Below are 14,766 nucleotides of genomic sequence, written 5' to 3' on the forward strand. Positions count from 1 at the left end.
CTCCAGCTGGAGCTGGGGACAGAAAATTCCCTTTGCGTGCAGTGGCCTCAGCCCAACACTTGAAATGGGTCACCAAGTCAAGAGTACCTTCGGAACAGGACGGAACCGAGTTGCATCCTTCGTGGCAGGCCGCGGCCGTGGTGCAGACCCGGCAGCCAGCCGCCTACCCTGGCAGAGCCCACGCAGGTAGGCAAGCCAGGCTTGGATACGCAGGGGATACCGAGGCGCAGTTTCACATTGCTAGTCTTTTCTCTCTCCTTTCTTGAACTACTTACATTTAGCAGGTAAATTTATACTAGTTGGGAGAGGTTGTGTGTATGGTGCGAATTTTAAAGCCCTAGGAAAGGAGAGCTCCCCTAGAAAATTAATGATTATTTTAAAAATTACATGCGCGTTCAGTGTAAAGATGTTACAAAAAGTAATTCAGGCACCTTAAAACTTTGGCTGCCACCCCAATCAATATCGTCTCAGATCTCTTTGGAGCTTAATAGTCCACTATACTAGTTATGTTTAAGGATAATAAAGCTTTAAGACCTAACATAAAGGTGATTATAGGGCTTCCCTGGTGGCTCAGTGGTTGAGGGTCCACCTGCCGATGCAGGGGACACGGGTTCGTGCCCCGGTCCGGGAAGATCCCAAATGCCGTGGAGCGGCTGGGCCCGTGAGCCGTGGCCGCTGAGCCTGCTCGTCCGGAGCCTGTGAGAGGCCCGCGTACCGCACAAAAAAAAAAAAAAAAAAAAAAAGGTGATTATAAGTCGTTAACATCAAGACAAGTTTACACCTATTGGAACTGTTCAGTAATGATTTGTTATCAGTCAAATCGATGATCTTATTGAAATTAAACCTGGGCTAAAATGTTGGTAGACGGAACAATGTTTCTTGTTTTATCTTTCAAGGGAATGAAAAAGGTTTTTACTGGCCCCTCAGTATAATTAAAAGGTTACACAGGTTTTTCTTTAAGTATAACCAATGCCAGAAGCTAATTATTTGTGGATATCTTTGGAAAGTTTCATTACAGTGGCATTCCAAATTACACATCGTGAAGTAGTGCTCAGGGCCCTCAGCAAGTCCTGTTCAGTTTGTGCCTGGGTGGCATAATATTCAAACATTTTGCCATGAAGCCAAGATATTTTTCATTTCTAGAGTTCTGCCTTTCAGAGAGGACACTACCTACCAACAGTTTCCTAACAACCCACTCACTTATACTTTCAGCGCTCAGTTTAAGGAGAAGCCATTGAAATAGAAGCTGCAGTAATCTCTTCCTGGGATATCTCTGTAGCAGAGGCCAGAGGCTCTGTTGAAATTAAAATAAATTGAAACTGTTATTCATGAATTGAAGTGAGCAGCAAGTTAGACTTGCACAATTTTTGTGACGCTTGGATATTTTCTAGCATATGAATTACCAAAAGAACTAAGATCAAAGAGACAATTTTTAAGTCTTCAGAGTGGACGCTTGATTCTGCTAAAGTACGTATTCTGTGTGTGCTCAGTAAAGGTTTGAGTTCTTAGGAAAGCAATCTAAGTTATGGGGGAAAATGTTTTTCACCTTTCCACACTTTTGAAGGTAAATGTCTTATCAGTGCACATGTTATATATAAGTCCCACTTCCCCCACTTCTAGATTCTGCCATCTTGTACCAAGAAGTCAAAGGATGAAGTGGCAGCTTCAACAGCTGCTGATGTAGTCCCACACCAGGTGGTTCATGGCCCCCTCCCCTGGGGCCAAGTCCCCCACGGGCCAGCAGAGGCATTTCTGCCTGGTCCTGGGAATCCAACACCATGAGGCTAAGGAAAGGCCCTCCTTGAGCTTTTGAAGTCAACTCCCTTCAGTATGCATGATTAAAAAAAAAAAAAAGTATGTGTGTATACACACACACACACACACACATATATATATACACATACACATACATATATATATATATATATATATATATATAGTTTATTCCTAGCAAATGAACAAGAAGTGCTTAGTGAACACTTAAGTGTGGTTTTCACACTTTCACTCTCTGGAACATTTAAAAGTCCATTTACAATAATCCTACCCTCAGGATTTAGAGTTAGGAGCTTCTCCCTCTCACTTTCACATACAAAAAATTAGGCCAGTCATCCACATTTAACTATCAGGAACATACCTGTTTAGGGAGAAAAGAAATATTGCTTTTGTAAGTACAGAACTGTGATGGTAATTTTTTAAAAATACTCATGAGTTTAATTTCAGAGCGGTACTTCTCAACATTGCTTTGTAGTTCTGGGTACTAGTTTGCACTTCACTGCTTCTCTTGAAAGTTTCTGTGCCCTCACATCTTGCAAACAACCAGACTACTGCACTAACTGAAGGCCACTTTTAGCACTTAATTAGTATGCACCAAAGAACTGACACAAGGACAAGCTGTCTACATAAACTGAGAAAGACTTTAGGACAGTTTTCAAGCTCATTCTTTCTCCTTTATTACATTTTACCTTTCAAGTTCCACATGAAATACTGGTAATAATCATCCATCTATATACCTTGGAAATATTGGTCTTATGCCCCTACCCCCTCAATAAACGTTTCAGTTATTAAACACATTATATACAACCAGCTGGGCTAAATAATCTTTTCGTGGAAAATACAGAGATCCTAACTGAATGTGGACTTCCCATTCACTGATCACTGAAATCTATTAATAAATCTTCAAAATAAAGTCTGGACGTCTCACATCACCTAACTGATTATCAAAGAGTTGATACAGGATACGATGATTTGTTAAACTAAACACTCTCACAAAGATGGCATGGACAGGTTCAGTACTTTTCAGCCACTAGCAAGTTAAAACGTCACGGTACCAAAGGAGCCAGTTAACTTCTCTACTACTGCAGATTCTTCTCCATCTCTTCGCCCTACGTGTGTCAGGTTTTTTCCTGCCTCTCCCTGAAGTCACGCTTCACAAGAAGAGAGCTTCAACTCCGGTGAGGGGCTGCTCTTGCAAAGCTTCCCTCCTTGTTATTGGACTGCTTTGCAATGACTGCCCCTTATGTTCTGGGAGAGGGTCATTTTTCTGTTAGCAATACATGCCTTTTTCTCTCTTAAAAATCTGATAGTATTTAAATCCTCATTTGGAAGAAAATCTTAATGATAATATTGGAAGAAAATGCTCTTAAAACCATTTTCATTTTTCTGGCATTTTTGATTAGTCCCTTCTAACCATTTCTAGAGGAGATGGCATCTGTTGAGCATGAGCTTCCTCCCTACTTCATTTGCCACTATTTTCCGGTAAAATCCCCAGATAAATGGTGAGGTCCACTTCGGAGCGGCCCTCCTTAGACACTCCAGCTCTTGCTTTCATCCTCTCTCAGCTGGAAAGCGAAGGCCTTGGCTGGTGACAACTCCAGTGCTCCCTTCCTGCCAGATGCCACTCCGCCAAGACTCGGTGGGTGCTTCTCAGAAACCTCTCTCCTTGTCCCCAGTTCCCCACACGGCACTACTCTCCTGGTGGCCTCTGCAGGTTGACCCTGTACTTCCTGTCTATAAACCATTCTCCCTTCTTGAGCAGTTTACACTCTTCTCAAGGTACTCAGCACTCCGGGCTTCCCTAGAAAACTTCAATGAATGTTAGAAATCATGCAGCCTCCAGACCATCCTTGTCCCTGGGAACCAGCTTGGTGAGAGGAAGAGTCCTGGAGTAGGAGTTTGAAGATCTTGTACAAATAAATCTCTTAGCTATGATTAATCATTGACTTTTTAGTTTCTTAATCTGCTATGTCACAGATTTAGGATAAGCACTGGTTCCGGTGAAAAGAACACAGGTGGTTGGTCAGAAGATCTTGGGTCTAGTTCCTCAGCCAGTCAGCAGTGAAGCTGAATCAGGGCCTTGACATCATGGGACCCGCATCCACACCCCACAAAATGAGGCACTAGGGCTCAGGGGTTTCTGTAGCCCCTTCCCAGAACTAAGAGTCTATGAAAAGGTGACTACAATGGGGACTGCCTTCACGGAGGAGTTTAGAAGAATATAAAACCAACTTCACATCCTATTTTCTGTGATACACATTCTCATATCTATTGTAGAAACGATCTAAGATTGTGTACCTTTAAATCACCTGTGAGTAAAGAGGTCATTTAAGAGAAGTATGGTGATTTCGGGAATGTAAATAACGTATTTAAACCACTTTTCGAAGTCTCAGCTGTAGAAATTCTACTTTGAGGAGTTAAAAAAAGTCAAAGCTTTAATGTGTATAGATGCCCAGGAAATACCTCTAAGTTCAGGCTATGAAGTATCATTAAACATAAACATGTGGACAGTTTAAATGGAAATAGCGCATACAACAAAAAATGAATCAGCTCTTTGCCACTGTGAATTTTTATTGGTTTTCGGAGGAGACATAACACTTAGGTAAGACTTTATCTTTTCTTTTAGTCACCAACGCAGAACTGTTCTTTAAAGACCTGTTGCCAGAATAAACAAGACTTTTTCAAAATTATCCAACTGTCCAATAATACTTGCTTTAAATTGAAAAATATGTATTTTTCAATTAAAAAAATTTTATATTTAAAATTTCAGAAATGCAGAGTGAAAGTCAAGTAGGAAGAAACAAAGGCAAACATCTCAGGTAAACACCAATGCTACGTTAGATACACTTGTGTAGCTAGTCAATTGTTTTCCTAAACATGCTCTAAATATTGAACAAAAGATTTTATCTTGCTGAGTAATATTTGTTTCAAAAACTGCTTTCTTAGAGAAGTCTTGTTTGAGGTATACGAAACTCCTTAAATGGGCAATCATCAGAGAAACTGGCTTTTAAGGAGAAAATAATAGTGTGAATGAGCTATATGTAACTTCCCTTTTTAAAAACAGAAGTTGAATCTGTAACACCAAATTTAGAAAGGAGAGTGGATGGCAGCAAATACCACGAGAATATCATCTATAGCATAGACGCCCACTGCCGTTCTGTTCTGTTACAAATAAATGTACACTCTACAAACTCGAGTTTGCTCAAACAATGCATGTATTTAATTGTCCCTAAAGATGATTCCTTTCGAAGAAAACATACATATGAGTCACATCAAATTTAAAAGACTCATTTAAAAAGTGCCAGATTCCCCTGACTTTGACTACAGTGATTCATTTGGCCTCATTACACAGAAGACAGCATAGTCCATACTGGGACGGCTGATAAATAGCTTTTGTGGGAGTAGTATTGGTAATTTCAACACCATTTATATTTCCTTTTACTTTCCTTTAAGTTATTAAAGCCCAAATTATAGGGCTTCCTTGGTGGCACAGTGGTTGAGAGTCCGCCTGCCGATGCAGGGGACACAGGTTCGTGCCCCGGTCCGGGAAGATCCCACATGCCCCGGAGCGGCTGGGCCCGTGAGCCATGGCCGCTGAGCCTGCGCGTCCGGAGCCTGTGCTCCGCAACGGGAGAGGCCACAACAGTGAGAGACCCACGTACCGACAAAAAAAAAAAAAAAAAAAGCCCAAATTATAAAGGTTGAAAAGAATTTTAATGAATCAGACATTCATTTTTAATCAATCCTGATTTGTTATCACTTTAGAACTATTAGACATGCTCTTAGTTTTAGTGATAAAAAAAATAACAGCTATAAAGATAAAGACTCCAGAATTACTATTTTCACATTATAGCCAAAAATGAAAAGTGAGAAAATAGAAACCTTTCCAAAAGTTCATCAGATGAAAAGAACAGAATTAATGGGGAGATACACCATTTAGGGACAAGAATACTTAATACTATATAAATATCAATTCTCCCCACAACTCATCAATAAATTAAATATGATTCCAACTTAAATTCCAATGCTCCCCTCTCCCCACCCATGGAACTTTAAAAGCAAATCCAGAAATCATCTGGAATAGCAAAGGACAAAAGATAGCTGTAGTAAGTTTAAAGAACAAGATGGGAGATGTGTCCCATCAGATATCAAGGTTTATTATAAAGCTCTAGTAATTAAAACAGAGTGGTGCTGGCAAGGGATATATAGATCAGCAGAATAGAATCGAGTGTGCAGAAACAGACCCACACATATACAGAAGCATAAAATATGACAGAGGTGAGGTTACAGATCAGTGGGAAAGAACAGGCTATTCAATAAATGACTAAAGGTCACCCGGTTACCTGCACGGAAAAATAAAATTAAATGAGGTACCTGACATTTTTAGAAAAAATACATTTCAGGTGGACTAACATCTAAATATGTGAAACAAAACATTAAAACTTTTAGGAGAGAATATAGGAAAATATGTTTATAGGCTCAGGATAAGGAATGTGAGACTTCTGTCTGTCTCCTAAGATTCATTCTCTACTTGCCTCTGCTTTGCCCCGTACCTTGAAATGTTGACCCCTATGGACTAAGCTTCTTTGCCAACTAGCTTCCAGCTGGATTCTTCAACAGGAAGGCACCAGAAAGAGACCAGTGGGTCAGAGCGGAGAGAGGCTGGGGTATTTCTTCCCTGCTCCTTCCTGCTTTGGGCCCCTGTTATAGCATCACCCATCCCTCCAAGACCACAGCTTCTGCAGGCAGCCCCTTGTCCAGGGTGCAGATTCTAGCAACACCATTTCCTCCCCTTTCCCCTTTAGACCTAAAGATAATAACAGCTTCCTACAGTTCTTGGTCTTCCATGCCTCAACCTTTGTCTCTCTGTCGAAAGTACTTTTTCATTACAGTCTCTTTAGTTGAGTCACTTGAGTGGAATACTGTTTCCTGCCGAGACTTTGATTATTAAGAAACAAGACAGCCAATGCACAGACTATAAAGAAAAAGACCAATAACTTTGATTATATTAAAAATTAAACATCTATTAAACAAAATATACTGTAAAGATAAAGGCAAGCTAAAGACTGTTGAGTGATATGTGATTCATATAATCAACAAAGGATTAATATTCAGAATTAATAAAGAACTGAATCAATTTTTAAAAAGTCATATAAACCCAACAGAAAAATGGGTAAAAGAGGAAGCTCAAATATCCAACAAATACGTGAAAAGATACTCAATCTCATCAGCAATAAGAAAAATGCAAATTATAAAAGGTTAGTCCGCAGCTATCAGATTGACCATTTTGGAGATAATGTGGCATTATCTAGTGGAGTTGGAGATGCACACACCCTGCCCACATACATGCAGTCTTTCTCAGCTAGGGTTCCGTAAGAAAATAAGCCCTACAGAAAAGAATTCAAGTGACTATTTCCTCAGATCTCCCAAGGGTGGTATAAAGGTAAGAACCAGTGGTGTGCTGGTAAATGTTTAACAACTGGCTGGTGTGTGGGTGGGGAATGGGGAAAGAAGGAAAGAAGGCCTTATTTGTAGAATTTGCTGATTTCTGTGGTGCAAATAACCCACCATGGCTGATTTCAAACCTCCCAACTGAACTGAAGAATTAGAAAGATTGGCGTAATCGCCGGCTCTTAGGAGCAGGTATCAGTCTCCAGCTCCAGTCCAACACGTGAACCATTCTAGACAGAAGATAATTCATTACATACAATAGATGCCTTAGGGTACTGGGGTTTAATTCTCTGGAAGAATTCTGGATGAGAACGGCTAAATCTAGAATCTAGAGAAACTCTTGTTTTTATTCCCCATGGAGACATAGAAGAGTGTTTATTGTAGCTTTGCTTGTCATAGCTAAAAATCAGAAACAACCTTAATGTTCATTAAGATGAGAAGAAATTGATATACTTGAAAACTATGGTGGATAAGAAGTACTAAAGATACCAAATATCAACATGGTTAAATCTCAAAAACACAATGCTGAATAAAATAAAGCAAGCTGTAAAGTATGTACAGTATAATATCATTTATATAAAATATTTTAATACATGCAAAACAATACGATATATTGTTTACCAATACAGACGTATGCGATTATAGAATAAAAACATTACCCACAAAAAACATTCAGGAAAGTGGTTGACTTTCGTAAATGGAGGAGAATACTGGAATCAGGGACAGACACTATAAAGTTTAATTTCTTTTTAAAAACATGTAAAGCAAACAAATATGTTGTAATAAACAATTTAAATTTATTGTTTTAGATTTCATCACATTAAAAAAATACATTTTTTCCCTTTCTTCAATATGGTTCCCATGAAGTAGAACTTCGTAAGGTTTTTTCCCACAATTTCTAATATCTATTAATAAAGCATTGGGTAATATTTATATTTCATGCATTTATTTATCCCCCATTATTTCAGTAATAACTTAATTCCTTTTACTCATTTGATATATTGTCCGTCTTCTCTGTCTCTTAATAATAGACTGCAAAATTCAATGACGATGCTATCGTAACCAAAGTTTTTAATAGGAAGCCCAGCTGACAAGGCAGGTATAAGAGAATAATTGGTTTAAAGCCAGTATTTGGGGGTATATTTCTCACCTGACTAGAAAGGATAAAAACTTCCTTACAGAATATGTAAGGCTTCCTGTTACTTCCTTAACATACCAAATAATGCATTTAACACTAAAAAGTGAAATCTTGTTTTCTTTTGTTTTAAAAAACAATGGAAACACACTTTCCCCGTGAACTATCTTTCACTTGGTGTTCAGGTGACCACTTACTGCTACACCAAATGCATTCTGCTTCTCTCTTATTTGTGTCCCTCGATACAGGGTTATAGGAATAAAGCCCACACACTCTCTTGACCTTTGGGAATGTGATGCTGTCTCAGTGCACGGGTAGTGTGACTTTTTTTCAGAGATTGTCTTGAAATAAGCCTATGTTTTAAATACACACTTTTCTGCTTGCTAGCAGGCATTCTGAAGCTAGGTGGTTCTAAATAAAGAACTCTAGTCAACAACAGGAAATAACTCCCACAGAAAAAAGGGGCAGAATACAAACTCTCACCAACTCTTGTACACAGTTCACAACGGCCTTTTGTTCCATGCACATTAAGCCTGAAATCTTTACTTTTCAGAGCATGTTTGGGCCTTTGCAGGGCAATTAAACCTTCCTTTTCCTTTCGCTGGTGTCCTTGCCTTCTCTCCGAGAAAGTTAACCTTACAACGGACTTCTTACTATGAGGTAGCAGATCAGAAAATGGAACAGTTTCTATTCTGAAACTCAACATTTTTTTCTTAATGGAGCTTCTCAAGGGGAAAAAAAAAATCAACTCTCAGTGTAAAACTCACTTTTCCTTCTAATACATAGAATACCACGTAAACACACATATATATGTCCCAAAGGAATATGTTCATCTGAAGTGTATGTTTCTAAATCTATCAACAAAGACATAATCATATCAACCCATGAATCTAGTGATGGGTTATCAACACTTTGCCAGTGACATTTCAGCAAATCAATGCAAAACATACATTTATGTTCTATTCAAAGGCTCCCATCTTGAGTCTTTAGTGAAAAAGAGGGAGAAAAATCTAGGTCCCAAGCCAACCAAATAGACATCTGAAGGATGGTTTTTAAAGTCTCAGTGACTCCTACTGGGACAGAATGGTGGCATTCAACCTACAGCATAGGTACTCCAGACAAGAAAATGGGGCTGAGTAAAACAGCTTAAATATGACTGCAGACTGGTATTTTTTCCTCTCCTATACACTCAGCCTTGCCCTCTCTACTGGCTCCGTCCTGCAGTCAATAAATTACAGACTCAATGTTCTCTCTCTTCACTTATAAAACAAGAAACAATCCTACCCTGCTTCAATGTTGCAGGAATGTTGGTGGCTACTTCTGTCTTTACCCTTCACAGCTTTAGTCCCACCTACTTCCTCTGGCTTCTGCAGAAAAACTATATTGATCACCCCCAGAAAAGAGCACCAGTGCCCCCTAAGTGCCAAGCCAATGGACATTTCTGAGTTCCTCTCATGACTGAGCCTCTCTCTCTATAGCATTTGACATTAATGACCACCTCCAACCATTTCTTTCAGTAACTCTGGCTGAACTATAGTCAGTCTCCTGGTTCCTATCTCTGTCCACGTGCAGTTTCCTTGGCTGGCTCCTCTTCCTCTGACCAACCTATAAACCTACAGTTCTGCACTTAAAAAAAAAAAATCACCCCCTATTGCAATTTGGGACCAGAGAAGATTACAAAGGTGAGTGGGGAACGGGGATGGTTAGTTAGGATATCAGAATCTTCAGGAAAATTTGGAGACATGGGTGTTTTGAAAAAATTTTACCAGTTGATAATCACTATCTAAATGTTTGTATTCCCTATGGTTTTGTTTTGCTCCCTCTTCTCTTTTTCTCATCCTATCAATTCTCCCTGGGCAACCTCATCCACTCTCAGGGGATCTGTATGCTAAAGATTCATAAATCAATAATCACATTCCAGACCTTTCTCTTTGAGGTTCATATCTGACCTTTATATATATGAGAGACCATACATATTGTCATTTGTCAGGGTCATTCCTAGTTTATGCTTGTCCTGGCATAATTAGTAATAACACCCTACTTCAATCTCAAAATGGTCCTGGGTTGAACAATAAAAATATATAATTAGCCTATTTCTATCCCATTGCCTATTAGACATCTCCACTGGGTATCATAAGGGCATCTCCAACTCACAGCACATCTAAAATTGTCCTAATTTTATCCTCCTTAAATCTGCTTCTCCTCCTGAATGCCTAAATATGGTTAAGGTACCAACAAGGTACCCCTGATGTCTAAGTTGGAAATTTAAGATTCAAAGTATCTTCTCTCATATTTAACGAGACATAAAGTCCTGTCAATTTTCTCTCTTAAATATTTTTCAAATATGTCCCTTCTCTCCATTTTTACCACCACTGCCCTAGTCAAGACCCTAATATCTTTCACTTTGATTACTGCAACAATCCATCTCCCGACTTTCAGTCCTAGATATTCTCCTCTAATCCATCTACACCACCTACTGTGTGACAGGTAGCATGCTAGGTACAAGGAATACAAAATGAACAAGAGATGCTCCCACTGAGTTCACAGGGTAGACTAACTCATCACTGTGACACAGTGGGTTACGTGGCAATAGAGACATGCGCAGGGTGACAACAGACACACACGAGTGGCCACAGAGCCTGGCCAGTGTGAAAACAGGGAGGTAGTGATGGATTTTAGGATAAATGGGAGTGAGTCAAGGTCATTAAAGGCAGATGGAGCTGCAGAGGTGGGGAGGTGAGAAAAAGCAGAGGATGTGGGTGCGGATCTGAAGCGTAAATCGCAAGCAGGGAATAACAATAAACAGGCCCAGAGAGTCTGACTGGGCACGTCTAGGAAGGCCTTGGATACCACATTAAAGGGTCTGGCCTTTATGTTCTGAAGGTGGTGAGGAGTCATTAAAAGATTTTCCGGAGACTTCCCTGGGGGTCCAGTGGTTCAGACTTCGTGCTTCCACTGCAGGGGGCACGGGTTTGATCCCTTGTCGGGGACTAAGATCCCACATGCCACATGGTGCGGCTGAAAAAGAAAAAAAAGACTTCCCATGGGGGAGAGGCACAATATGATTTTTATTTTAGGACGTTAATTCCACATCTATTCCTGAACTTGACAGAATGATTCTAAAATTTATTAAGAATAACCAACAAATGAAAAAATAAAATAAATTTTAAAGAAGGTATTAAAAAGCTGTAATAATTAACAGAGTTGGGTTCTGGCAAAAGAAAAATATAAATGCATCTACAATTGAAAAACTTGAAACAGACCTTAGTATAAAGATTTAGTATATTCTAAAGATAGCGTTGTTAGTGCAATAGTTTATGATTTAAGGGGAAAAATGGATGTCAGATTCTCGTATTGTCTCGTGACAATATGAAAAAACACAAGAGATTAACTAAATAATAAAATATATTTTTTAAAATGTAAGAGAACTAAAAAAATTACAGATGAATAATTGATCTTAGAAGGAGACAAGAGTTTTCCAAACACAAAGCAAAAAAAGAACTATAAAATTAAAATGGATTAAAAACCTATACATCAAGAAATACCATAAGCAAAATTAAAGGAAAAATGACAAACTTGGAAAAATATCTGCAAACCAGATAACAAAGACTTAGTGACCTAACCTAACCTAATTTTATGAATCAAGTAGAAAAACACCAATACTACAATAGGAAACACTGAAATTAAATTAGCAAAATGGGCAAAGGACAAAAGCTGATGATCACCAAAGGAAGACATGCATGAAAAAACAAAGACAAATGCACCTAATCAAAGCAGTACAAATTAGAAATACAACTGCTACACACCAAGCTGGCTACAGGTGTGTTAAAACTGATAACAATGTGAGGACAGAGTGGACAGGCTGGGTCATAGCCACTGATGAGAATGTCAATGAATTCAACCTTGGGAAGGCAGGGTTTGGACATCTGTATCAAGAAACTTTTAAAATGTCCATATCCTGTACTGTGGTCATTTCATTTCTAGGAATTTACGCCATAGAACTAATCAGAGCTGTGTATAAGGAATATATTCATTCAACAAATATTTATTGAATGCCCACTGTATCCTAGGTTCTAGGAGTTGGGAATGTGGCAGCAAACAAAACACACCAAAATCCCTGTTCTCATGGCTCTTACATTCCAGTGAGGGGGAAGAGAGAAAAAAAGATAAATTAGTAAATTATATGGTGTATTAGAAATTAGGTGCTCTACGGAAAAGTAAAACAGGGAAGAAGGATGGGGAATGTGTGCTTGGGTGTGTATGTGTGGGGTGGGGGCAATTCTGAAGAAGTGGTTTAGAAAAGCCTCGCAGAGAGGATGACATTTGAGTAAAGATCTGAAGGAGGTGAAGACTCAAGCCAAGCACAGTTTTCCTGGCAGAGGGAACAGAAAATGCGAGCAGGGCTGGAGTTGGGCATGTGCCTAAGGTTTCAAAGACATCAAGACAGAGGGGAGGAGTGGGGGGGGGGGGGGAGTGGGAGGAGAGAAGGTACAGGGAGGAGGGGCAGGGTGTAGAGGGCCTTATATGCTAATGCAATGACTTTGACTTTGACTTTGACCTTAAGTCAGATGGGAAGCAATTACTGCAATACTCTTGGCCCCTAACCGTGTATCTCAAGATACTGGCCAGTGATCCTTTTAAAACAAAAGTCAGGTCACGTCACTCCTCTCTTAAAACCCTCCGGTGGTGGTGACTATGTTGTAATGATTGACTTGTTTAGTGTTGCTTTGAGTTTTTAATCTCTTCAAGTGTGCCCCAAACGCTAATATGTGAAAATGTGCTACTAACACTACACGACAGAGAATCACTGTCTGGGTCAGTGTAATGGTTAAGAGCCTGAGCTTTACAGTTAAGGCAGATCTGCCACTTATGAGCTTTTCACTTGTGAACCTTGGGCATGTTTCACAATCTCTGATTCTTAACTGTAAAAAAGGGGAAACATTACCCACCCCACAGTGTTATAAAGATTAAGAAAATGCTTTTTTTCCAAAGGGAAGGGTGCCCACTGGTGGCACATGAGGTGATTTTAAAAGGTATCGATAGGAAGAGAACTGGCACTAAAGGATCATCTTTGGAGGGAGAAGGCACCAACTAGATGAGAGGTAAGTGTTGTTTGAGGGATGCGAAAGTTTCCCAGGAGGAGGAGAACAGGAGAGCGTTTTGAGACAGTACTCAAAGTTTCCTGCCGTCCGGCCTCCCTTGATGGGTGATGCAGTTCTAGCTAATTGGGTAGAAGGGGAAAGTCTGCTGGGAGCCCTGGGAAAGAATTTTTCCTCCCTGATTAAAAAATGAGGGACACAAGAGCATGCAGGAAGAGCTCTTTTTCTCTCTCATGGCTGTGTGAGGATGTGGTCCCTGGAGCTATGGTAGCTATCCTGTGTGCATGTTAGAAGGGTAAGGACTGAGGGTGATGGGGTAGAAGTCAAGGTGGAGCCTGGGTCCTCGAGGACATCACTGAGCCGATGAGCTGATGAGAACAACTGGCTCTAGGGCTACTCACCTCCAGACTTCCGAGGGAAACAACAGATGGCCTTATGAGTCTGTTTGTAACCACAGGTGAGGTCCGAGGACACAGACTACTCAATCACCAAGGGAATGGTTTAACCCCACATCCTTAGACCCCGCCCAGCTCTGCTAAAACAGTATCTTTGTGGGAGGGCTTAAGAATCTGTATTTTATACTTCCCAGTTGTACTGGTTTCCCATTGCTGCTATTTCCTATTACCATAAACTTAGTGGCTTAAAATGACTCAAATTTATTCTCTTACAGTTCTGGAGGTTCAGAAGTCTAAAACTGCAGTGTTGACAGCTCTGCATTCCTTCTGGAGGCTTCAAGGCAGAATCTGTTTTCCTGTCTTTTCCAGCTTCTAGAGGCTACCTGCACCCCTTGGTTTGTGGCCTCTCCTTCCATCTTCAAAATATACCATCCCAACCTCTGCTTCTGTCGTCCCATCTCCTTCTTCTGCCTTTGACCTTCTTGCCTCCGTCTAATAAGGACGCTTATAATTATGTGGAGCGCAGCCAAATAATCCAGGATAACCTGGACAACAAGGATCTCAAGATCCTTAATTCAGAAACATTTGCAAAGTCTCTTTTACCATGTAAAGTAACATAGGTGGGGAAGGAGGGCACTATTCTGACCACCACATCAGTTAACTACAGGGCCATTAAAAATCATAAATTTAAGCCACTATTTGTTGACCTGCATGTGAAAGCATCTAAATAAATCACTTGCTGGTCATAAAAACTTGAGCCAATGGTTCTGAATGGGAGCAGAGGTGGTGGAAGGGTGTGGAAGATGGGGAAAAGGGTTGGGGAAAGCTATGCATGTTAGAATTATTTGGGATCTTTTTCCAAAATATAACCTGGGTCCTGCCCAGACCTATGGAAATGGGATATCCAGGTAAA

This window comes from Leucopleurus acutus, assembly GCF_964270905.1.
Source record: "Leucopleurus acutus genome assembly, chromosome: 12".
NCBI classification, from domain to species: Eukaryota; Metazoa; Chordata; class Mammalia; order Artiodactyla; family Delphinidae; genus Leucopleurus; species Leucopleurus acutus.